At 40.2% G+C, this 26698-nt stretch overlaps 1 long non-coding RNA gene across 2 annotated transcripts in view; it reads left to right on the forward strand.

The window, feature by feature from the left end:
• LOC307184679 overlaps positions 1-26698 on the forward strand; it is a 554503-nt gene that overhangs the window by 366632 nt on the left and 161173 nt on the right. For both annotated transcript variants that reach the window (XR_013827789.1, XR_013827790.1), the window contains exon 4: positions 19153-19248. This is a non-coding gene — a long non-coding RNA (uncharacterized lncRNA). The remainder of the gene's footprint in view (positions 1-19152; positions 19249-26698) is intronic.

Consider the following 26698-nt stretch of genomic DNA (forward strand, 5'->3'; position numbering starts at 1 on the left):
CATCTCAAGCCCAACACCCAGCTTCACTCAACGACCAGCAAGCTACAGTGCTGGACACTCTATGCAAATAACTAGTAAGACAGGAACACAACCCCACCCATTAGCAGAGAGGCTGCCTAAAATCATAATAAGGACACAGACACCCCAAAACACACCAACAGACGTGGACCTGCCCACCAGAAAGACAAGATCCAGCCTCATCCACCAGAACACAGACACTAGTCCCCTCCACCAGGAAGCCTACACAACCCACTGAACCAACCTTAGCCACTGGGGAAAGACACCAAAAACAACGGGAACTACGAACCTGCAGTCTGTGAAAAGGAGACCCCAAACACAGTAAGTTTAGCAAAATGAGAAGACAGAGAAACACACAGCAGTTGAAGGAGTAAGGCAAAAACCCACCAGACCTAACAAATGAGGAGGAAATAGGCAGTCTACCTGAAAAGGAATTCAGAATAATGATAGTAAAGATGATCCAAAATCTTGGAAATAGAATGAAGAAAATACAAGAAACGTTTAACAAGGACCTTGAAGAACCAAAGATGAAACAAACAGTAATGAACAACACAAATAAATGAAATTAAAAATTCCCTAGAAGGGATGAATAGCAGAATAACTGAGGCAGAAGACTGGATATGTGACCTGGAAGATAAAAGAGTGGAAATAACTACTGCAGAGAAGAAAAATGAATGAAAAGAATTGAGGACAGCCTCAGAGACCTCTGGGACAACATGAAACACGTGAAAATTCGAATATAGGGATCCCAGAAGAAGAAGAGAAAAAGAAAGGGACTGAGAAAATATTTGAACAGATTATAGTTGAAAATTTCCTTAATATGGGAAAGGAAATAGTTAATCACGTCCAGGAAGCACAGAGAGTCCAATGCAGGATAAATCCAAGGAGAAATACGCAAAGACACATATTAATCAAACTATCAAAAATTAAATACAAAGAAAAAATATTAAAAGCAGCAAGGGAAAAACAATGAATAACACACGAAGGAATCCCCATAAGGTTAACAGCTGATCTTTCAGCAGAAACTCTGCAAGGCAGAAGGGAGTGGCAGGACATATTTAAAGTGATGAAGGAGAAAAACCTACAAGCAAGATTACTCTACACAGCAAGCATCTCATTCAGATTTGACAGAGAATTTAAAATCTTTAGAGACAAGCAAAGGCTAAGAGAATTCAGCACCACCAAACCAGCTTTACAACAAATGCTAAAGGCACTTCTCTAGGCAGGAAACACAAGAGAAGGAAAAGACCTACAAAAACAAACCCAAAACAATTAAGAAAATGGTAATAGAAACATACATATTGATAATTACCTTAAGTGTAAATGGATTAAATGCTCCAACCAAACGACATAGACTAGCTGAAAAGATACAAAAACAAGACCCGTATATATGCTGTCTACAAGAGACCCACTTCAGACCTAGGGACACATACAGACCGAAAGTGAGGGGATGGAAAAAGATATTCCATGCAAATGGAAACCAAAAGAAAGCTGGAGTAGCAATTCTCATATCAGACAAAACAGACTTTAAAACAAAGTCTATTGCAAGAGACAAAGAAGGACACTACATAATGATCAAGGAATCAATCCAAAAAGAAGATATAACAATGTTAAATATTTATGCACCCAACATAGGAGCACCTCAATACATAAGGCAAATACAGGCATAAAAGGGGAAATCGACAGTAACACATTCATAGTAGGGGACATTAACACCCTACTTTCAGCAATGGACAGATCATCCAAAATGAAAATAATTAAGGAAACACAAGCTTTAAATGATACATTAAACAAGGTGGACTTAATTGATATTTATAGGACATTCCATCCAAAAACAACAGGATACACATTCTTCTCAAGTGCTCATGGAACATTCTCCAGGATAGATCATATCTTGGGTCACAAATCAAGCCTTGGTAAATTTAAGAAAATTGAAATTGTATCAAGTATCTTTTCCAACCACAATGCTATGAGAATACATATCAATTACAGGAAAAAATCTGTAAAAAATACAAAAACATGGAAGCTAAACAACACACTACTTAATAACTAAGACATCACTGAAGAAATCAAAGAGGAAATCAAAAAATACCTAGAAACAAATGACAGTGAAAACACGATGACCCAAAACCTATGGAATGCAGCAAAAGCAGTTCTAAGAGGGAAGTTTATAGCATACAGTCCTACCTTAAGAAACAAGAAACATCTCAAATAAACAACCTAACCTTACACCTAAAGCATATAGAGAAAGAAGAACAAAAAAACCCAAAGTTAGCAGAAGGAAACAAATCATAAACATCAGGTCAGAAATAAAAAGAAATGAAACGATAGCAAAGATCAATAAAACTAAAAGCTGGTTCTTTGAGAAGATAAACAAAATTGATAAACCATTAGCCAGACTCATAAAGAATAAAAAGGGAAAAGACTCAAATCAATAGAATTAGAAATGAAAAAGAAGTAACAACTGACACTGAAGAAATACAAAGGATCATAAGAGATTACTACAAGCAACTATATGCCAATAAAATGGACAACCTGGAAGAATTGGACACTTTCTTAGAAATGCACAACCTTCCGAGACTGAACCAGGAAGAAATAGAAAGTATGAACAGACCAAACACAAGCACTGAAATTGAAACTGTGATTAAAAAACTTGTGACAAAAGTCCAGGACCAGATGGCTTCACAGGTAAATTCTATCAAACATTTAGAGAAGAGCTAACACCTATCCTTCTCAAACTCTTCCAAAATATAGCAGAGGGAGAAACACTCCCAAACTCATTCTACGAGGCCACCATCACCCTAATACCAAAACCACACAAGGATGTCACAAAGAAAGAAAACTACCGGCCAATATCACTGATGAACATAGATGCAAAAATCCTAAACAAAATACTAGCAAACAGAATCCAACAGCACATTAAAAGGATCATACACCATGATCAAGTGGGGTTTATCCCAGGAATGCAAGAATTCTTCAATATACGCAAATCAATCAACGTGATAAACTGTATTAACAAATTGAATGAGAAAAACATACAATCATCTCAATAGATGCAGAGAAAGTGTTGGACAAAATTCAACATCCATTTATGATAAAAACCCTCCAGAAAGTAGGCATAGAGGGAACTTTCCTCAACATAATAAAGGCCATATATGAAAACCCACAGACAGCATTGTCCTCAATGGTAAAACTGAAACGATTTCCACTAAGATCAGGAACAAGACAAGGTTGCGCACTCTCACCACTATTATTCAACATAGTTTTAGAAGTTTTTTCCACAGCAGTCAGAGAGGAAAAGGAAATATAAGGAATCCAAATCGTAAAAGAAGAAGTAAAGCTGTCACTGTTTGCAGATGACATGATACTATACACAGAGAATCCTAAGGATGCCACCAGAAAACTACTAGAGCAATCAATGAATTTGGTAAAGTAGCAGGATACAAAATTAATGCACAGAAACCTCTTGCATCCCTGTACACTAATGATGAAAAATCTGAAAGTGAATTAAGAAAACACTCCCATTTACAATTGCAACAAAAAGAACAAAATATCTAGGAATAAACGTACCTAAGGAGACAAAAGACCTGTATGTAGAAAATTATAAGACACTGATGAAAGAAATTAAAGGTGATACAAATAGATGGAGAGACATACCATGTTCTTGGATTGGAAGAATCTACATTGTGAAAATGACTCTACTACCCAAAGCCATCTACAGATTCAATGCAATCCCTATCAAACTACCACTGGCAGTTTTCACAGAACTAGAACAAAAAATTTCACAATTTGTTTGGAAACACGAAAGACCCCGAATAGCCAAAGCAATCTTGAGAAAGGAAAACAGGGCTGGAGGAATCAGGCTCCCTGACTACAGACAATACTACAAAGCTACAGTAGTCAAGACAGTATGGTACTGGCACAAAAACAGAAATATTGATCAATGGAACAGGATAGAAAGCCCAGAGATAAACCCACGCACATATGGTCACCTTATCTTTAATAAAGGAGGCAATAATATACAGTGGAGAAAAGATAGCCTCTTCAATAACTGGTGCTGGGAAAACTGGACAGCTACATATAAAAGAATGAAACTACAACACTCCCTAACACCATACACAAAAATAAGCTCAAAATGTATTAAAGACCTAAATGTAAGGCCAGACACTATCAAACTCGTAGAGGAAAACATAGGCAGAACACTCTGTGACATAAATCACAGCAAGATCCTTTTTGACCCACCTCCTAGAGAAATGGAAATAAAAACAAAAATAAACAAATGGGACCTAATGAAACTTCAAAGCTTTTGCACAGCAAAGGAAAGCATAAACAAGACCAAAAGACAACCCTCAGAATGGGAGAAAATACTTGCAAATGAAGCAACTGACAAAGGATTAACCTCCAAAATTTACAAGCAGCTCATGCAGCTCAATATCAAAAAAACTAGCAACCCAATCCAAAGATGGGCAGAAGGCCTATATAGACATTTCTACAAAGAAGATATACAGATTGGCAACAAACACATGAAAGAATGCTCAACATCATTAATCATTAGAGAAATGTAAATCAAAACTACAGTGAGATATCATCTCACACCAGTTAGAATGCCCATCATCAAAAAATCTAGAAACAATAAATGCTGGAGAGGGTGTGGAGAAAAGGGAACGCTCTTGCACTGTTGGTGGGAATGTAATATGATACAGCCACTATGGAGAACAGTATGGAGGTTCCTTAAAAAACTAAAAACAGAACTACCATACGACCCAGCAATCCCACTACTGGGCGTATACCCTGAGAAAAGCATAATTCAAAAAGTGTCATGTACCAAAATGTTCATTGCAGCTCTATTTACAATAGCCAGGACATGGAAGCAACCTAAGTGTCCATCAACAGATGAATGGCTAAAGAAGATGTGGCACATATATGCAATGGAATATTACTCAGCCATAAAAAGAAACAAAACTGAGTTATTTGTAGTGAGGTGGATGGACCTAGAGTCTGTTTTACAGAGTGAAGTAAGTCAGAAAGAGAAAAACAAATACCACATGCTAACACATATATATGGAATCTAAAAAAAAAAAAAAAAAAATTCTCATGAAGAACCTAAGGTCAAGACAGGAATAAAGATGCAGACCTACTAGAGAATGGACTTGAGGATATGGGGAGCGGGAAGGGTAAGCTGGGACAAAGTGAGTGGCATGGACATATATACACTGCCAAACGTAAAATAGATAGCTAGTGGGAAGCAGCTGCATAGCACAGGGGGATCATCTCGGTGCTTTGTGACCTCCTGGAGGGGTGGGATAGGTAGGGTGGGAGGGAGGGAGATGCAAGAGGGAAGAGATATGGTGACATATGTATATGTATAACAGATTCACTTTGTTGTAAAGCAGAAGCTAACACTCCATTGTAAATCAATTATACTCCAATAAAGATGTTTTAAAAAAAAAGTATAAAGTCCCAGAACTGGAATGAGAGCATTAAAGAGGCATGGACATTTCATATCTCTGGTCCACTTTTCTTCAAATGACAGTTATTATCTGCATTGCCACCTGCAGTTGCTGCATGTGCAAGTTCTCCCAACACAACCAGTACCGGAGAGCATCATCTCTTTCAATGACTGATAACTTAACAGGTGTAAAATTGCACCCCATTGTTACTTCAGTAGGAATCTTCTTTTTTATTGTGACCTGTCTACTAAATGCTTATCTACTTATTAAATTTTGTCTTGCATAAATTAACTCTTCCTTAATGTTCAAAACTAATCTATTGATTTTACCCACAAAACTGCTCTGCCTCCCAACACCTCTATCAAACAGTGGCCTTTCAATGCAGCCAGTTTCTCAGGGCAAAAGCTTGGAGGCATCCTTGTTTCACCTACCCCATACTTTACACCCAATCCTTCAGCAAGTCTGTGCCTTTTTCTTCAATAGAATTTGGAATACGATTCGATCAAAGATAACCCATACTCCAAAGGGTCTTAAGTGAATTTTGGGGTTGATGTAACTCCTCTGTATCTTAATTATGGTCTGATCACTTGACTGTATATATTTGTCAAAGCTTACTGAACTGTCCACTTATAATGGATGAATTCTCTATAGGTAACTTATACTCCTGCAAAGGTGATTTAACATTTTACTCTTGCATGGAAATTTTGCATTCAGTTTACACTGTTTTGCCTTTTGTGCTTTATTTATTTATTTTTAAATTTTATTTATTTTATTTTTGGCTGTGTTGGGTCCTCGTTGCAAGCGGGTTTCTCATTGTGGTGGTTTCTCTTGTTGTGGAGCACAGGCTCTAGGCACAAAGGCTTCAGTAGTTATGGCTCAAAAGCTCTAGAGCACAGGCTCAGTAGTTGTAGCACACGGGCTTAGCTGCTCCATGACATGTGGGATCTTCCTGGACTAGAGCTCGAACCCATGTCTACTGCATTGGCAGGTGGATTTCTACCACTGAGCCACTAGGGAAGCCCACCTTTTGTGCTTTAAAAGAAATTCATTTTCCAGTGCATTTTATTTTAGTTTAGTTTAGTTTAGTTTTTGCAGTACGCAGGCCTCTCACTGTTGTGGCCTCTCCCGTTGCAGAGCACAGGCTCTGGATTTGCAGGCTCAGCGACCATGGCTCACGGGCCTAGCCGCTCTGCCGCATGTGGGATCCTCCCATACCGGAGCACGAACCTGTGTCCCCTGCATCAGCAGGCGGACTCTCAACCACTGCGCCAACAGGGAAGCCCCTTCCAGTACATTTCAGTACCATATTGTTTTGATTACTGTAGCTTTGTAGTATAGTCTGAAGTCAGGGAATGTGATACCTCCAGTCCTGCTCTTCTTTCCCAAGATTGCTTTGGCTATTTCGGGTCTTTTATATTTATTAGATTTGTTCCTAGGTGTTTCGTTCTTTCTGATGCAATTGTAAATTTGATTGTTTTCATAATTTCTCTTTCTGGAAGCTTGTTATTAGTGCATATAAATGCAATAGATTTCTGTATATTAATTTTGTATCCTGCAAATTTACTGAATTCATTTATTATTTTTAATAGTTTTTTAGTGGCATCTATAAGATATTCTATGTAAAGTATTATGTCATCTGCAAATAGTGGCAGTTTTACTTCTTCCTTTTGAATTTGGGTTCCTTTTATTTCTTTTCTCTGATTGCTGTGGCTAAGACTTTCAACACTGTGTTGAATAAAAGTGGTGAGAGTGGGCACCCTTGTTTTGTTCATGATCTTAGAGGAAATGATTGTAGCTTTTCACCATTGAGAATGATGTTAGCAATGGGCTTGTCATTATGGCCTTTATTATGTTGAGGTATGTTCTCTCTATGCCCACTTTGTTGACAGTTTTTATCATAAATGGATGTTGAATTTTGTCAGAAGCTTTTTCTGCATCTATTGAGATGATGATATGATTTTTACTCTTCAATTTGTTAATGTAGTGAGCCACATTGATTGATTTGCAGATATTGAACCATTCTTGTATCCCTGGGATAAATCCCACTTGATCATGATATATGATCTTTCTTTTTAACATCTTTATTGGAGTATAATTGCTTTACAATGGTGTGTTCGTTTCTGCTTTATAACAATGTGAATCAGTAATACATATACATATGTTCCCATATCTCTTCCCTCTTGCATCTCCCTCCCTCCCACCCTCCCTATCCCACCCCTCCAGGCGGTCACAAAGCACCGAGTTGATCCCCCTGTGCTATGAGGCTGCTTCCCACTAGCTATCTACCTTATGTTTGGTAGTGTATATATGGCCATGCCTCTCTCTCGCTTTGTCACAGCTTACCCTTCCCGCTCCCCATATCCTCAAGTCCATTCTCTAGTAGGTCTGTGTCTTTATTCCTGTCTTACCCCTAGGTTCTTCATGACATTTTTTTTTCTTAAATTTCATATATATGTGTTAGCATATAGTATTTGTCTTTCTCTTTCTGACTTACTTCACTCTGTATGACAGACTCTAGGTCTATCCACCTCATCACAAATAGCTCAATTTCATTTCTTTTTATGGCTGAGTCATATTCCATTGTATATACGAGCCACATCTTCTTTATCCATTCATCCGATGATGGACACTTAGGTTGTTTCCACCTCCGGGCTACGGTAAATAGAGCTGCAATGAACATTTTGGTATATGAGTCTTTTTGAATTATGGTTTTCTCAGGGTATATGCCCAGTAGTGGGATTGCTGGGTCATATGGTAGTTCTATTTGTAGTTTTTTAAGGAACCTCCATACTGTTCTCCATAGTGGCCGTACCAATTCACATTCCCACCAACAGTGCAAGAGTGTTCCCTTTTCTCCACACCATCTCCAGCATTTATTATTTCTAGATTTTTTGATGATGGCCATTCTGACTGGTATGAGATGATATCTCATTGTAGTTTTGATTTGCATTTCTCTAATGATTAATGATGTTGAGCATTCTTTCATGTGTCTGTTGGCAGTCTGTATATCTTCTTTGGAGAAATGTCTATTTAGGTCTTCTGCCAATTTTTGGATTGGGTTGTTTGTTTTTTGTTATTGAGCTGCATGAGCTGCTTATAAATATTGGAGATTAATCCTTTGTCAGTTGCTTCATTTGCAAGTATTTTCTCCCATTCTGAGGGTTGTCTTTTGGTCTTGTTTATGGTTTCCTTTGCTGTGCAAAAGCTTTGAAGTTTCATTAGGTTCCATTTGTTTATTTTCGTTTTTATTTCCGTTTCTCTAGGAAGTGGGTCAAAAAGGATCTTGCTGTGATTTATGTCATAGAGTGTTCTGCCTATGTTTTCCTCTAAGAGTTTGATAGTTTCTGGCCTTACATTTAGGTCTTTAATACACTATGACCTTATTTTTGTGTATGGTGTTAGGGAGTGATCTAATCTCATACTTTTACATGTACTTGTCCAGTTTTCCCAGCACCACTTATTGAAGAGGCTGTCCTTTCTCTATTATACATTCCTCCCTCCTTTATCAAAGATAAGGTGACCATATGTGCGTGGGTTTATCTCTGGGCTTTCTATCCTGTTCCATTGATCTATCTTTCTGTTTTTGTGCCAGTACCATACTGTCTTGATTACTGTAGCTTTGTAGTATAGTCTGAAGTCAGGGAGCCTGATTCCTCCAGCTCCGTTTTTCGTTCTCTAGATTGCTTTGGCTATTCAGGGTCTTTTGTGTTTCCATACAAATTGTGAAATTTTTTGTTCTAGTTCTGTGAAAACTGCCAGTGGTAGTTTGATAGGGATTGCATTGAATCTGTAGATGGCTTTGGGTAGTAGAGTCATTTTCACAATGTTGATTCTTCCAATCCAAGAACATGGTATATCTCTCCATCTATTTGTATCACCTTTAATTTCTTTCATCAGTGTCTTATAATTTTCTACATACAGGTCTTTTGTCTCCTTAGGTAGGTTTATTCCTAGATATTTTATTCTTTTTGTTGCAGTGGTAAATGGGAGTGTTTTCTTGATTTCACTTTCAGATTTTTCATCATTAGTGTATAAGAATACCAGAGATTTCTGTGCATTAATTTTGTATCCTGCTACTTTACCAAATTCATTGATTAGCTCTAGTGGTTTTCTGGTAGCATCTTTAGGATTCTCTATGTATAGTATCATGTCATCTGCATACAGTGACAGCTTTACTTCTTCTTTTCTGATTTGGATTCCTTTTATTTCCTTTTCTTCTCTGATTGCTGTGGCTAAAACTTCCAAAACTATGTTGAATAAGAGTGGTGAGAGTGGGCAACCTTGTCTTGTTCCTGATCTTAGTGGAAATGCTTTAAGTTTTTCACCATTGAGGATGATGTTGCCTGTGGGTTTGTCATATATGGCCTTTATTATGTTGAGGAAAGTTCCCTCTATGCCTACTTTCTGGAGGGTTTTTATCATAAATAGGTGTTGAATTTTGTCAAAAGCTTTCTCTGCATCTATTGAGATGATCATATCGTTTTTATCCTTCAATTTGTTAATATGGTGTATCACATTGATTGATTTGCGTATATTGAAGAATCCTTGCATTCCTGGAATAAATCTCACTTGATCATGGTGTATGATCCTTTTAATGTGCTGTTGGATTCTGTTTGCTAGTATTTTGTTTAGGATTTTTGCATCTATGTTCATCAGTGATATTGGCCGGTAGTTTTCTTTCTTTGTGACATCCTTGTCTGGTTTTGGTATTAGGGTGATGGTGGCCTCGTAGAATGAGTTTGGGAGTGTTCCTCCCTCTGCCATATTTTGGAAGAGTTTGAGAAGGCTAGGTGTTAGCTCTTCTCTAAATGTTTGTTAGAATTCGCCTGTGAAGCCATCTGGTCCTGGGCTTTTGTTTGTTGGAAGATTTTTAATCACAGTTTCAATTTCAGTGCTTGTGATTGGTCTGTTCATATTTTCTACTTCTTCCTGATTCAGTCTTGGCAGGTTGTGCATTTCTAAGAAAGTGTTCAATTCTTCCAGGTTGTCCATTTTATTGGCATAGAGTTGCTTGTAGTAATCTCTCATGATCTTTTGTATTTCTGCAGTGTCAGTTGTTACTCCTCCTTTTTCACTTCTAATTCTATTGATTTGAGTCTTCTTCCTTTTTTTATTGATGAATCTGGATAATGGTTTATCAATTTTGTTTATCTTCTCAAAGAACCAGCTTTTAGTTTTATTGATCTTTGCTATCATTTCCTTCACTTCTTTTTCATTTATTTCTGATCTGATTTCTATGATTTCTGCTAACTTTGGGTTTTTTTTGTTCTTCTTTCTCTAATTGCTTTAGGTGTAAGGTTAGGTTGTTTATTCGAGATATTTCTTGTTTCTTAAGGTAAGATTGTATTGCTATAAAATTCCCTCTTAGAACTGCTTTTGCTGCATTGCATAGGTTTTGGGTCATCATGTCTCCATTGTCATTTGTTTCTACGTATTTTTAAATTTCCTCTTTGATATCTTCAGTGATCACTTCATTATTAAGTAGTGTATTGTTTAGCCTCCATGTATTTGTATTTTTTACTCATAGCGGTATCTAGTAAGTGATATCTAGTCTCATAGCGTTGTGGTCAGAAAAGATACTTGATACAATTTCAGTTTTCTTAAATTTACCAAGGCTTGATTTGTGATCCAAGGTATGATCTATCCTGGAGAATGTTCCATGAGCACTTGAGAAGAATGTGTATTCTGTTGTTTTTGGATGGAATGTCCTATCAGTATCAATTAAGTACATCTTGTTTAATGTATCATATAAAGCTTGTGTTTATTTATTTTCATTTTGGATGGTTTGTCCGTTGCTGAAAGTGGGGTGTTAAAGTCCCCTACTATGAATGTGTTACTGTCGATTTCTTCTTTTATGGCTGTTAGTATTTGCCTTATGTATTGAGTTGCTCCTATGTTGGGTGCATAAATATTTACAATTGTTGTATCTTCTTGGATCGATCCCTTGATCATTATGTAGTGTCCTTCTTTGTCTCTTGTAATAGTCTTTATTTTAAAGTCTATTTTGTCTGTTATGAAAATTGCTACTCCAGCTTTCTTTTGGTTTCCATTTGCATGGAATATCTTTTTCCATCTCCTTACTTTCAGTCTATATGTGTCTCTAGGTCTGAAGTGGGTCTCTTGTAGACAGCATATATATGGGTCTTATTTTTGTATCCATTCAGCCCATCTGTGTCTTTTGGTGGGAGCATTTAGTCCATTACATTTAAGGTAATTATCGATATGTATGTTCCTATTCCCATTTTCTTAATTGTTTTGGGTTCGTTATTGTAGGTCTTTTCCTTCTTTTGTGTTTCTTGTCTAGAGAAGTTTCTTTAGCATTTGTTGTAAAGCTGGTTTGGTGGTGGTGCACTCTCTCAGCTTTTTCTTGTCTGTAAAGATTTTAATTTCTCCATCAAATCTGAATGAGATCCTTGCTGGGTAGAATAATCTTGGTTGCAGGTTTTTCTCCTTCATCACTTTAAATATGTCCTGCCAGTCCCTTCTGGCTTTCAGAGTTTCTGCTGAAAGATCAGCTGTTAAACTTATGGGGATTCCCTTGTGTGTTATTTGTTGTTTTTCCCTTGCTGCTTTTAATATGTTTTCTTTGTATTTAATTTTTGACAGTTTGATTAGTATGTGTCTTGGCGTATTTCTCCTTGGATTTATCCTGTATGGGACTCTCTGTGCTTCCTGGAGTTGATTAACTATTTCCTTTCCCATATTAGGGAAGTTTTCAACTATAATCTCTTTAAATATTTTCTCAGTCCCTTTCTTTTTCTCTTCTTCTTCTGGAACCCCTATAATTCGCGTGTTGGTGCGTTTCGTGTTGTCCCAGAGGTCTCTGAGACTGTTCTCGGTTCTTTTCATTCTTTTTTCTTTATTCTGCTCTGCAGTAGTTATTTCCACTATTTCATCTTCCAGGTCACTTATCCGTTCTTCTGCCTCAGTTATTCTGTTATTGATCCCATCTAGAGTATTTTTAATTTCATTTATTGTGTTGTTCATTACTGTTTGTTTCATCTTTAGTTCTTCTAGGTCCTTGTTAAATGTTTTTTGCATTTTGTCTATTCTATTTCCAAGATTTTGGATCATCTTTACTATGATTATTCTGAATTCTTTTACAGGTAGACTGCCTATTTCCTCTTCATTTGTTAGGTGTGGTGGGTTTTTATCTTGCTCCTTCAACTGCTGTGTGTTTCTCTGTCTTCTCATTTTGCTTATCTTACTGTGTTTGGGGTCTGCTTTTTGCAGGCTGCAGGTTCGTAGTTCCCGTTGTTTTTGGTGTCTTTCCCCAGTGGCTAAGGTTGGTTCAGTGGGTTGTGTAGGCTTCCTGGTGGAGGGGACTAGTGCCTGTGTTCTGGTGGTTGAGGCTGGATCTTGTCTTTCTGGTGGGCAGGTCCACGTCTGTTGGTGTGTTTTGGGGTGTCTGTGGACTTATTATGATTTTAGGCAGCCTCTCTGCTAATGGGTGGGGTTGTGTTCCTGTTTTGCTAGTTGTTTGGCAAAGGGTGTCCAGCACTGTAGCTTGCTGGTCGTTGAGTGAAGCTGGCTGCTAGTGTTGAGATGGAGATCTCTGGGAGATTTTCGCCGTTTGATATTATGTGGAGCTGGGAGGTCTCTTGTGGACCTGTGTCCTGAAGTTGGCTCTCCCACCTCAGAGGTGCAGCACTGACTCCTGGCTGCAGCACCAAGAGCCTTTCATCCACACAGCTCAGAATAAAAGGGAGAAAAAGTAGAAAGAAAGAATTAGTAGAAGTAGAAAGAAAGAAAGAGAGAGGATGGGGGAGGGAGGGAGTAAGGAAGGAAGGAGGGAAGGAAGGAAAAAAGAAAGAAAGAAGATAAAGTAAAATAAAGTAAGGTAAAATAAAGTTATTAAAATAAAAAATAATTATTAAGAAATAAAATTTTTTTTTAAAGCGGACAGAAGCATACACATACACAGTCACAAAAAGAGGAAAAGGGGAAAAAAATCATAAATCTTGCTCTAAAAGTCCACCATCTCAATTTGGGATGATTCGTTGTCTCTTCAGGTATTCCACAGATGCAGGGTACATCAAGTTGATTGTGAAGCTTTAATCTGTTGCTTCTCAGGCTGCTGGGAGAGATTTCCTTTTCTCTTTGTTCTCACAGCTCCCGGATTTGGCCCCGCTTCTGCGTGTAGGTCGCAGGAGGGCGTCTGTTCTTCGCTCAAACAGGAAGGGGTTAAAGGAGCCGCTGATGCGGGGGCTCTGGCTCACTCAGGCGGGGGGGGGGGGGGGGGAGGGAGGGGCACAGAGTGCGGGTCGGGTCTGTGGCAGCAAGAGGCCGGCGTGATGTTGCACCAGCCTGAGGCATGCCGTGCGTTCTCCCGGGAAAGTTGTCCCTGGATCCCGGGACCCTGGCAGTGGCAGGCTGCACAGGCTCCCCGGAAGGGGGGTGTGGATAGTGACTTGTGCTGGCACACTGGCTTCTTGGTGGCGGCAGCAACAGCCTTAGCGTCTTATGCCCCTCTCTGGGGTCCGCGCTTTTAGCCGTGGCTCGCGCCCGTCTCTGGAGCTCCTTTAAGCGGCGCTCTTAATCCCCTCTCCCCGTGCACCAGGAAACAAAGAGGGAAGAAAAAGTCTCTTGCTTCTTCCGCAGCTCCAGACTTTTCCCCCCGTACTCCCTCCCGGCTAGCCGTGGCGCACTAACCCCCTGCAGGCTGTGTTCACGCCGCCAACCCCAGTCCTCTCCCGGCGCTCCGACCGAATCCCGAGCCTCAACTCCAGGCCCCGCCCGCCCTGGCGGGTGAGCAGACAAGCCTCTCAGTCTGGTGAGTGCCGGTCGGCACCGAACCGCTGTGCGCGAATCTCTCGTCTTTGCCCTCCGCAGCCCTGTTGCTGTGCTCTCGTCCGCGGCTCCGAAGCTTCCCCCCTCCGACACCCGCAGTCTCCACCCGCGAAGGGGCTGCCTAGTGTGTGGAAACCTTTCCTCCTTCACAGCTCCCTCCCACTGGTGCAGGTCCCATCCCTATTCTTTTGTTTCTGTATTCTTTTTTCTTTTGCCCTACCCAGGTACTTGGGGAGTTTCTTGCCTTTTGGGAGGTCTGAGGTCTTCTGCCAGCGTTCAGTAGGTGTTCTGTAGGAGTTGTTCCACGTGTAGATGTATTTCTGGTGTATCTGTGGGGAGTAAGGTGATCTCCGCGTCTTACTCTTCTGCCATCTTCCCGGAAGCCCTTGGTATATGATCTTTTTAATGTATTGTTAAATTTAGCTTGATAATATTTTGTTGAGGATTTTTGCATTTATGTTCATCAGTGATATTGGTCTATAATTTTCTTTTTTTGAGGTGTCTTAGGTTTTGGTATCAAAGTGATACTTACCTCATAGAATAAGTTTGGAGATATTTTTTCCTTTGCAATAATTTGATATAGTTTGAAAAAAATAGATGTTAACTGTTCTCTAAATGTTCGGTAGAATTCACATGTGAAACCATCTGGTGCTGGACTTTGTTGGGAATTTTTTAAATTACTGATTCAAATTTATTACTGATAATTGTTCTATTTATATTTTCTATTTCTTCCTGGTTCAGTCTTGGGAGATTTTACATTTTTAGTATTTTTTTCCATTTCTTCTAGTTTGTCCATTTTATTGGCATATAGTTGTTTGTAGTAATAGCTTATGATCCTTTGTGTTTCTGTGGTGTTGGTTGTAATTTCTCCCTTTAATTTTTAATGTTATATATTTGAATCCTCTCTCTGTTTTCTTGTTGAGTCTGGCTAAAGGTTTATCAATTTTGTTTATCTTTTTAAAGAACCAGCTCTTAGTTTCATTGATCTTTTTTATTGTTTTTGTTTTTTAGTCTGTATTTCATTTATTTCTGCTCTGATGTTTATGATATCTCTTCTTCTACTAAATTTGGATTTGGTTTCTTCTTCTTTTTGTAGTACTTCAGGTGTGAGCTTGGGTTGTTTGAGCTTTTTCTTGTTTCCTGAGGTAGGCATGTTTCTCTGTAAACTTCCCTCTTAGAACTGTTTTTGGTGCACCCCATAGATTTTAGATTGTGTTTTCTCATTTTCATTTGTCTCTGGGTGTTTTTAAATTTCCTCTTTGATTTCAGTGACCCATTGATTGTTTAGTAGCATATTGGTTAATCTTCACATGTTTGGTTTTTTGGAGTTTATTTTTCTTGGACTTGATTTTTAGTTTCATAATGTTGTGACTGGAAAAGATGCTTGATATTTCAATCTTCTTCATTTTACTGAGAAGCCTAACATTTATGGCCTAGCATGTGATCTATCCTGGAGAATGTTCCATGTGCAGTTGAAAAGAATGTGTTTTCTGCTGCTTGTGGATGGAATGTTCTCTCTATATATCTGTTAAATCCCATATGGTCTAATGTGTCATTTAAAGCTAGTGTTTCCTTATTGATTTGCTGTCTGGATGATCTCTCCTTTGATGCAAGTGGGGTGTTAAAGTCCCCTAATATTGAGTTACTGTCAATTTTTCCCTTTATGTCTATTAATATTTGCTTTACGTATTTAGATGCTCTTATGTGGGCGCATATATATTTACAATTGTTATATCTTCTTGTTGAATTAATCCTTTTATCATTACATAATGTCCTTCTTTGTCTCTTGTTACAGTCTTTGTTTTAACATCTATTTTTTTCTGATATAGGTATTGCTACCCCAGCTTTCTTTTGATTTCTATTTGTATGGAATACCAGTTTTTACCCCCTCCCCTTTCAGTCTGTGTGTGTCATTAGACCTGAAGTGAGTCTCTTATAGGCAGCATATATACTGGTCTTGTTTTTGTATCCATTCAACCCCTCTATGTGTTTTGATTGCAGCATTTAGTCCATTTACATTTAAAGTCATTATTGATAAGTATGTACTTATTGCCGTTTTGTTAATTGTTTTTATAGTCCTTTTTGTTTCCGTTGTTTTTCTTTTGCTCTTTTCCCTTGTGATTTGAAGAATATCTTTAGTGCTATGTTTAGATTCCTTTCTCTTTTTGTTTGTATACCTATTACAGATTTTTGGTTTGTAGTTACCATGATAGGTAGATAGATAGATAGGTAAATAGATATAGTGAGATACGATGATGTTGCTGATCTTTTAAGCTTGAATGCATTTCAACAACCCTACATTTTTACTCTACTCCTCCCCCTATGTTTACTGTTTTTGACGTCATATATTGTATCTTTTTGTTTTGTGTATACCCTAATGACTTATTGTGGATATAGTGATTTTACTACTGTTGTTTTTTAACCTTCCTACTAGCTTTATACATGGTTGATTTACTACCTTTACTGTATAAGATTTACTGCATACCTTTGCTGATAATATTTTTTCCTTTAATACTTTTTATATTTCTAGTTGGGGTATAATATTTCTTATAAAGCTGGTTTGGTGATTCTGATCTCTTAGCTTTTGTTTGCCAGTAAAACTTTTGCTCTCGTCATCAAATCTCAGTGAAAGCCTTGTCAGGTAGAATATTCTTGGTTGTAATTTCATCCCTTTCTTCATTTTAAATATATCATGTCACTCCCTTCTGCGAAGTTTCTGCTGAAATGTCATCTAATAACCTCATGGGTGTTTCCTTGAATGTAACTTGCTGCTTTTCCCTTGCTGCTTTTAACATTTTCTGTTCATCTTTAAATTTTGCCATTTTAATTACAATGTGTCTTGGTGTGGTCCTCTTTGGGTTTATCTTGTCTGGGACTCTGTGCTTCCTGGACCTGGATGTCTGTTTTCTTTCACAGGTTAGAGAAGTTTTCAACTATTATGTCTTCAAATATGTTCTCTGACCCCTCCCCCTTCTTCTGGGATCCCTATAATATGAATATAGTACACATGATATTGTCTCTTAAACTGTCCTCAATTCTTTTTATTCTTTTATCTATTTTCTGTTCAGCTTAGATGATTTTCACTACTCTATCAGCTTGCTGATCCATTTCTCTGTATCATCTAATCTACTGTTGATACCTTCTAGTGTATTTTTCATTTCAGTTATTGTATTCTTCACCTCTGTTTGGTTCTTCTTTATATTTTCTCTTTGTTAAAAAATTTCTATTTTCTCACTCTGTTCAACCATTCTTCTCCCAAGTTCTTTGAGCATTTTTATGATCATTATCTTGAACTCTTTATCAGGTAGATTGCTTATCCCCACTTCACTTAGCTCTTGGGTTTCATCTTGTTTCTTTGTTTCAAACATAGTCTTCTATCACCTCATTTTGCCTAATTCACTGTTTTTAATTCTATGTATTTTGTGGGTTGGCTATGTTTTCTGATCAAAGGAGAAGTGGCCTTTTGAAGGAGATGTCCTATGCATCCCAGCAGTGCACGCCCCTCTGGTCACCAGAGTTATATGCTCTAGGGGTGCCCCTGTGTGGGCTGCATGAACCTTCCTTTTGTAGTGGGTGACTTCAGTGGAAGGTCTGGTATGTGTGGCTGGACCCTGGTCTTGTTGGTTGCCAAGCCCTGCCTTTTGCAGAAGCTGCTGACCTGCTGGTGGATGAGGCCAGGGCCCAGGGGGTCACAGAGCTAGGGCCAGCTGAGCAAAGCCAGGTCCTTGGATCTGGCTAGAGAGCCGTGGGTGTCCCAGAGCCTGTATTGGCCTGCTGGTGGGAGGGGCTGGTTCCTGACATGGCTGGCTACAGGTTCTGGGGTATCCTGAAGCTGGTGTAGGCCCACTGATCAGTGGGGCTGGATCCCAGGGTGGCTGGCTGGGCAGGATTGGGGTCTAGGGTAGGTGCCAGCCAGCTGGTTGGTGGGCTGTGTCCTGGAAGTAGTGCCGACACACTGATGGGCAGACCTGGGTCACAGGATCTCTGGCTGCAGGACCCTGGGGGTCCCGTAGTTGGTGTTGACCCACTGGTGGGCAGGGCCAAGGCCTAGGAGGTCCTGGGACTGGCGCTTGCCCACTGATGAGTGCGGCTGGTCCTGGGGCCAGTGCTGTCCCACTGGCATGAAGAGCTGGGTGTTGGCACCTCTGGCCGTGGGACCCTAGGTGTCCCAGAATTGGTGTCTGTCTGCTGGTAGTCAGGTCTCTGTCTGGCCCCTCTGGGGGATGGAGCTATGTCCCGGGGTGCCTGGGAGCTCAGGATGTCCTGAGGCAGCCAGCCTGCTGATGGGTGGGGTTGTGTCCTTGCCTGACTAGCTACTTGGCCTGAGGTGTCCCAGTACTGGTGCACATAGGCTAGTGGGCAGGACCAGGCCCCAATGCTAATAAGCTAGAGGAAAGATACCAAAATGGCTCTTCCCAGCACCACTGTCTTTGTGGTAGAACAAGCGGCCAAAAGTGACTGCCCACCAACATCTCTGTCCCCAGGGTGAGCTCCAGTTGCCTCCTACCTCTCTAGGGGGTTCTCCAAGACCAGCAGTTGGGTCTGACCCAGGCTCCTTTCAAATTACTGCTTCTGCCCTGGGCCCTGGAGCATGTGAGATTTTGTGCGCACCCTTTAAGAGTGGAGTCTGTATTTCTGGTTTTTTTTTTTTTTTGGCCACACTGTGCGGCATGTGGGATCTTAGGTCCCCAACCAGGGATTAAACCTGCATCCCCTGCATTGGAAGTGCAGAGTCTTAACCATTTGACTGCCAGGGGTATCCGAGGAGTTTCTATTTCTTACAGCCTTCTGGCTCTACCCAAAGTTAGCCCTACTGGCCTTCAAAGCTAAACGTTCTGGGGGCTCGTCTTCTCCTACGACCACCTTCTGAGATATTATTCAATCTGTTTCACAGATGAGGAAACTAAACTCAAAGAACTGGGAATCTAATAACCAACAGCCCCTGTGCCAACGAGTTCACAATTGAGTACAGAAGAAAGACATCAAAAAGGTAATTTCACCTCTACAGTTTTATCAGGTGGTTCCCAGTGTGCCTTTGCTCACTACAGTTAAAATCTGATTGCATTGTAATCATGATGGTCTCATGTGGGGCAGGACAGGAAAAGGTGGAGGTTTTTCTTGCTATCTGTAATGTTTCTTCTTATTCATTTTGGCATATTTCACAGGTCCCATATGTACTCTCTACACTAACTGCCCTTGTATCCTAGAGCTATCTACATCAGAGACTTTTATTCTTGGTTTTATTATCCAGTGTTAACTATAAACACACTGCAACTTATCACAATTTAGCAACCCTAGAAAATATATTTGTTGTGAGAGCCAGGAATTAATGCAGATAGAGTGATGAATGACACAATAGTCCTTTCGAAAGAGAACTGCAGTGGGGAGTAATTTGTATTCCTGGTCGGGGGTAAGTATCAGGCTTAATATCTGATTGCTTGAGGTGGATTTCTTTCTCCCACATTGGGATTCAATTTTCAGGAATCCTATTCAGCCCTTCTCTTTCCTTGATGCTGAAATGGATACAATTGTGTTTCCCTAGGACCTGGTCAGCAGAGATTTGGATTGGCTAATTGTGTTCATTCCAGCAGACCGCCAGCATGGGCACAATTTGAATCTGCGTGTAATTCTATTCTGTAGTGTTGTTGTCACAAATGATACATATAAGGAATTGAAAAATCTGTCCCATGACTTTCTAGTCATTCAAAACAAGCCTGGTTTTCCAGCACCACTATTCCTGCCTTGGCACCCATCTCCCCTCCTTTATTTGTGGTTAGCCAGCAGTGAAAGGGGGCAGGGGAACAGGCTTAATGGTGGCAACTTTGGTCACTGTGTTAATGACCTACTCACTTACTAGCTGCCTGAGCTTGGACACATTGCCTGATTTTGCAAAATCTCCATATCTCTTAGGTAAAATACATATAATAATAGTGCCCAAATTGTAGGTTTTTGTGATTGATTAAATACAGTGCTAAGCACAGCACATGTCATATAGTCAGTGCTTAACAAATACTAGCAAATATTATTATTATTCTATCATGATATCACCATCCAATAGACAGCTGAGACTGAAGGCAAGACCCGGAGCAGGAAAAAGCCTAGGAGTAGATTTGAAGCAGAGCAAGCCAAGAACAACACCATGACAACAGACTGTTGTTCCTCCACATTTCTTGCCAATCCTGATGCTGAAATGCATACAAATCTTGGTTTATGAATAAAACTTCACTTATCCATAATTCACAATCAAGGTGTAGGCATGAAAAAAATAGAGGATCTTTTCATCTGCCTTTCTATGTATGGACAGACAAAAAGCAGGGTACAGAGAGACAGGTAGAAGTGTTGAGTGGATCCTTCACTTATGCACCAAGAACATGCAGACATTGCTACCAGCAGTTCAAAGGACTAGCAGCTCTCCTTTCCTTCAGCCTGGGACACTGACCTATCGCTGCCTACCACGTGATCAGGAAAGATTAGAAGTAAGTTTGATTTTCAAAAGGGAGCAGTGTAAACTTGGGGGAAAATATAGTTTTCATGTAACAGGTAATTGTGTTAGAAGAAAGTATATCAGATAAATTGTACAGCCTATTTGCAGAGAAGTATGTCATTACCTGGTGGCAATAAATATAGGTGCCATGTGGTACAAGTATCATTTGGCACACTCAACCTAAGGCTCATGGACCTGATGTCCATGGTAGGCTTGGTCATAGGTGAGCTGCTTCTCTCTCGGGGAGACAGCATGTTTGGGTCCCTACATATGCCTTTCCATTTCTCACCAGGAGTCCAATTATGAGCTAATACAGCCCTTGGATCTATATCAGGATAATAAAGAATTACTGTCTGTAATGGCACCTTTGTATCACAGCAGCAGCCACGTCACAGTATGTTTGTACTTCTCCCTCCCCAGAACTGCTCTCTCCTCTTTTACAGGAAGAGAGACAGTATGAGGCAGGGTCACAGTAACACGTCAGTGAAGCTTAGCCAGAATAAATGGAAAGAGAACTTTGCAGCAGGTATTATAGAACACTCAGGCTCCTTGACTAACTGTGTGTTTGAAAGTAAGTGGGAGGGTAAAGATGGGAAGAGGAAGAAAACTCACTGCCTATTTGCACCTCATCACTATTTCCCCAAAGAGCCCTAAACCTACACTTTACCTAGCCTTCTAGGATTGAGCACCGATCCATTGATTAGCGCATTCAACAACTATTGATTAATTATGCTCTACATGCAAAACACTGGGAATTCAGCAAGAACAAAACAGAAAAATATCTCTGCCTGAGAAAAGTAGTAGATAGGATTAGAGATTTAATGTGAGTGTGGGATGTGGAGTGAGGCAGGCAGGAAGACTGGACATATAGGCCACAATAAGGACTTTGGATTTTACTTTGAATGGTATGGGAAAGTATGGAAGGTTCTAAGCAGAGGAATGACATCATCTGACTTACATTTTAATAGGATCACTCTGGCTACCATGGTGATTTTAGCCTAAGGAGCCACAAGGGCAGAAGGAGGAGAGGGGTTATGAAGTTACTGAAGTCATCCACATAGGACTGATGACAGTTTCTACCAGAGATGGAAGTTAGGGGGTAATAATTTGGGTGTCTTCATTATATAAATGGCATCTGAAGCCTTTAGAAATAATGAGATCACTTGGGGAGTGACTTCAGCCAACAACTGAAGACTGGGGCACTCCAATGTCTAGAGGACAGAAAGATGAGGAAGAAACAGCAAAAGAAACTGAGGAGGAATAGCTATAAGGATCAAAGCTATTCTAAAAGCCCAATTTAAAAATTTATGTCAAATATTTCTGCTTAATCAAATAGGATGAGAACTGAGATATAATCTTTGGTTTTATCATCTTGTAGGTCATTTGAGACCTTGATAAGGCAGTTTTAGTGGAGTGGTGGGAGGAGAGTGTTCAGATCATTGTTTGGGAGACCAGGAGGGGGAATGGAAAAGGGAAATAAAATATGGTTGTTGGGCAGCATTAAGGACCCACTCGACCTGGTGGCAATGACTTTAACAAAGACAGGTCAGTGTGGCTTGTGTCTTTCTCCAGCCACACTTAGCTGCATGGGTGCTGGTGAAGAGGGGCCAGAGTGTTAGGTAGAACCAAGGTTGTGGTTTGCCAAGCAAGTATGATGAAGTAAGAGAGGGGCAGGGGATTTGAGAGTGTGTGAAAGGGACTCATTATAGTGATAGATCATGGAATTAAGGCTACACAAAGGAAAGTGGAGGGGAGTGAGAATAATGAGAAGTTCATAGCATCAATAAACTAAAGGAACAATGACATTGAAGGATGGTTGACTTGGGTACTAAAGGAAAAGAGTAGGAATTTAGGTTAAAGCATGGTATGTTTGAGATTGAAATTTCAGAGGATTGCATTTGCTGATAATGAAGAGTTCTGGAGTATGGAATGATTGGCTGGCACGGATAAGATAGGTCAGCATTTGTGCTAAAAAATAAAACTTTATTAAAACTCATTAACCCACAGAATTGTCATTGGCCCTCTTAATACTTAAAATTGTCTTGTTACCATATGTTCCTATTCCCATTGACTGATATAGGCTAGCCTAATAGCACAATTATCAGACCTTTTTGAAATCCATCTTCAAACTATTGATAGAGCACATAGGAAAGGTTTGGGGTACTTTGCCTGGCAACTACTTTAATATGGCTTTATTCAAACCATGTGGTACACAAAATAAGCACTCAGTGAATAGTAGTTATGGTTATTGTTGCTGTTCTTATTACTTTTATTCATTGACATACACAGCCCTCCCTGGACTAACATGAAACCATCGTAATCAGAATTTCAGTTCTTCTCTCCTTGTGACTTTTCATAATTTTACATTCCAGAAACCAGTTAGATAAAAATCCCAGTGGTCCTTTGCTTAAGCAATTAATTCAGGCTTAAAAAGTATGTGGAATATCAGAATGTAAGTGAAAAGATAGTACAGTTTAAGTAATTGACTCCTGGGTCAATCTGCTCAAAGTAAACGAAGTCAGACAATTTGGGCAATTTCTGCCTTTAACTGTAATTGAGGCAAAAATAGGTAACTACAAGTTAGTGAGCCCAGGATTCTCAGGCAGCAGAGGAAGGTGCCCAGGCAGAGAGAGTAGGCCTGTCCTCCATGGCAGCTCCTGGACTCATCTGCAGAAATCAAACCCAGAAGGGAACTTGGCCAGTCGTGTTCCCTGTCCACCTCCGTATGTACCCTGGCCACTGCCCTGAGAAGGTCTGACAAAAGAATCAGGAAGGGATTACTGACTTTTGCAGCTGCAAGGAAATTGGTCCATGCAAGAGAAGGGTGCTTACCAATATAGCGAGTCAAATTGGTAGAGCCATTAATAATTTCATATGTTGGGATTTGGTCCAAAGGAGAACAGTGTAGTTGGTATCAGGTAGAATATAGATGAAGGCCTGGGAATAGTAAGGAGGCACATCTGGAAACCTGAGGTGGGTGGGGCTCAGCCTTTCTTTTCTGTTGTTCACTGTGTTTGGGGTTAGAACACTCTGCCAGGAAAAGTCAGGTCTGAGAGGATGACAGACTGTTGATGTTGGGGGGAAGGACAGGGAAACAGGAAACTCTCTAAACATCCATCATCTCATGCAATCATCATAGCCATCTCATGAAGTTGATATTGATATTATCTCTATTTTACAGCTGAAGAAACTGAAAAATAACTTGCTCAAGGTTACCCAGCTAGTTCAGTGGCAGAACAGAGCTTTGAACTCATGTATGCCTGACTCCAAAGTCTGTAACTTTTACAACACTACTTTGAGTCCCCTCCGTGACGAACTCCTAAGAGCTTACAATGGGTGGGGACAGTGTGTTAGGCCATGTGTCTATTTAATATAATCTCCTCAATTCACTGAGAAGGAAGAAGAGGCTTACAAAGTGACATGCCTAAGCTTACACAACTGGTACATACTGAGGTCAGCACCAGAACGCCCTATTTTTCTTGAGCCCCAACCTTCCTGGAGTGATAGTCAAACAGGAAGAAAGGAGAACAGTTAGCCCCCTTGCCCTGGGCTTACATGATGACATCAACATTTGCACAACTCTTTATAATTACAGCATTTCCACATACAATTATTTCATTTAAGCCTCTTACAACTCATGCAGGCATTCAGTCGTATTATTTCCATTTTTCACGTGAAAAAGAAGTTCAGAAAGGCTACCTGACTCTGCCTATAATACTTAACTAGTTAGCCATGAAGGAGAGCCACATTTTTGATCTTTTAACTGTAGATCAAATTCAACATTTGTTGAGCAGTTCCTATATGTCGAGCACTGTGATAGGACTGGGAATGTAGAGGTTGATGAGGACCAGATTTGGTTCTCAAGGAGCTCATAGCCTAATAGGGGATTCAGCCAAATACACCAGAAAATTACAGTGGGAGGTACCAAGCCCTTATTCCTCTTAGCTATCACAACCATAGCATTCTGATAGGGAATTTGGAAATGAAGTCTCCCTTAACAGAACGATTAAGGTATAGGTCGTAGGACTTCTTATTATATCCCAGGCTTTGTCAACAGCAATGTTTTTTTTTTGTATGTGTGAAAAGTAAAGTATAACCAAGTTCCCATTGAAGCAAAGAGGGAGTTGATTGCTGGATAGAAGGACAATTTTTTTCAGGGTTTTAATATCTTCCTATTGTTACCTCAAATATCTTGACATCTTTATGATCAAGGCATCATGCTTCTCTACTGCCCAATTTTCTCTCAGAAACTATTAGGCCTAGAGAAGGAAGCTTGTATCCTTGATAAAAAAAGAAAGTAAAAAAAGAAAGACTTTAGAACTGTGAAAGAATGGTAAAGAGGGGAAGGATACAGCTTTGCATGGGTTACAATTTTTTTTAAAGTCTCTGATGAGAAAAAAAAAACAAAGTAACATTTTCATAAAAATCTTTTTTGGAAGGCAGCCAGACAGGCCGGGTCAACTCTAGACTTGGAGGCCAGCCTCCATGACTATTTTGGGATTTCCAAGAGGGAAAGCTGCAGGGATGAAGCGCAGCTGAATAAGAGGAAGCCAAGAGTTTCATCGGCAAAGACTTCATCTTGACTTGTTTTGCAGGGGAAACAAAGGTGGGGAGGCCCTTTGCTCTCCCCCAGGGATGTGCTGAATATTCAAAAATATTAATTTTGGAACAACAGTGTCTACAATTTTGAAAACAAGCTAACTAAGCCAGAGCTATTTTTGATTAGATTGGCAGAAAATCCCTCTGAACCCCCTGAGGATGCCCATTCCAAGTCCCCACAGCCTTTCAACAGAAAATCAAAATGACATAACATACAGACTAGGAAATACTCAGCCAAATGGATTGCAACCTCTAGGCACCCCCAAATATCTAACACAAACCATAATTTATTTAGCATTTGGAGGTAGCCCAGACTTTTTAGTAACTACAAAGGAAGTAAAAGCTTTATTTGACTGTCCACAAACCCTTTGCTACAAGTTTAGGTATCATGTTTTCATTCTTGCAGATGGTCCTTCCAGAATACAGAGCCAACTCCACACTACAACGTCCTCAGCACTTACATGAACTTTGATGCCTTGTTTCCCCACCCCCAAAATGCCAGGTTTCATCCTACTGCCCAGCACCCCACTCTGACTCACCAGGGCTAGGCCAAGCTTTCTTTGTATCCTCCCAATTTAAAGCTTGCCTGCCCAACTCCCTTGACCCCTTCTGCTTAGTAGCTGCTCATTTGAATGTATAAGTGTGTAGATAGCAAGAGTGGCTTAATGTGTTTTTTTTCTCCTAGAAGTAGTCATATTTTTAACTCTAGAATTAATGCATTAACTCAAAGGAATGACTACTTATTAGTGTAACTTTGAGGAAACAAGGAAGATTGCAGAGGGTGTCTGAATGCAGAAGGTGTCTTCGTCATTCCCTTATATTAGAACACTGAGATAGTTACTTGATCTCTTTCTGGATAAATTCAATTCTACTTCCATAAGTACATTTAAGAAAATATTTTGGGGTCTTCCCTGGTGGCGCAGTGGTTAAGAGTCTGCTTGCTAATGCGGGGGACACGGGTTTGAGCCCTGGTCCGGGGGGATCCCACGTGCCATGGAGCAACTAGGCCTGTGCGCCACAGCTGCTGAGCCTGAGCTCTGGAGCCCGTGAGCCACAACTACTGAGCCCATGTGCCACGGCTACTGAGGCCTGCACGCCTGGAGCCCGTGCTCTGCAACGGGAGAGGCCACTGCAATGAGAGGCCTGCACGCTATGGCGGGGAGTGGCCACGGCTCACCACAGCTGGAGGGGGCCTGCGCGCAGTGGCAAGGACACAGTGCAGCCAAAAATAAAATAAATAGGGCTTCCCTGGTGGCACAGTGGTTGAGAATCTGCCTGCTAATGCAGGGGACACGGGTTCGAGCCCTGGTCTGGGAGGATCCCACATGCCGCGGAGCAACTGGGCCCGCGAGCCACA

Source organism: Stenella coeruleoalba (assembly GCF_951394435.1).
Source record: "Stenella coeruleoalba genome assembly, chromosome: 1".
Taxonomy (NCBI): domain Eukaryota; kingdom Metazoa; phylum Chordata; class Mammalia; order Artiodactyla; family Delphinidae; genus Stenella; species Stenella coeruleoalba.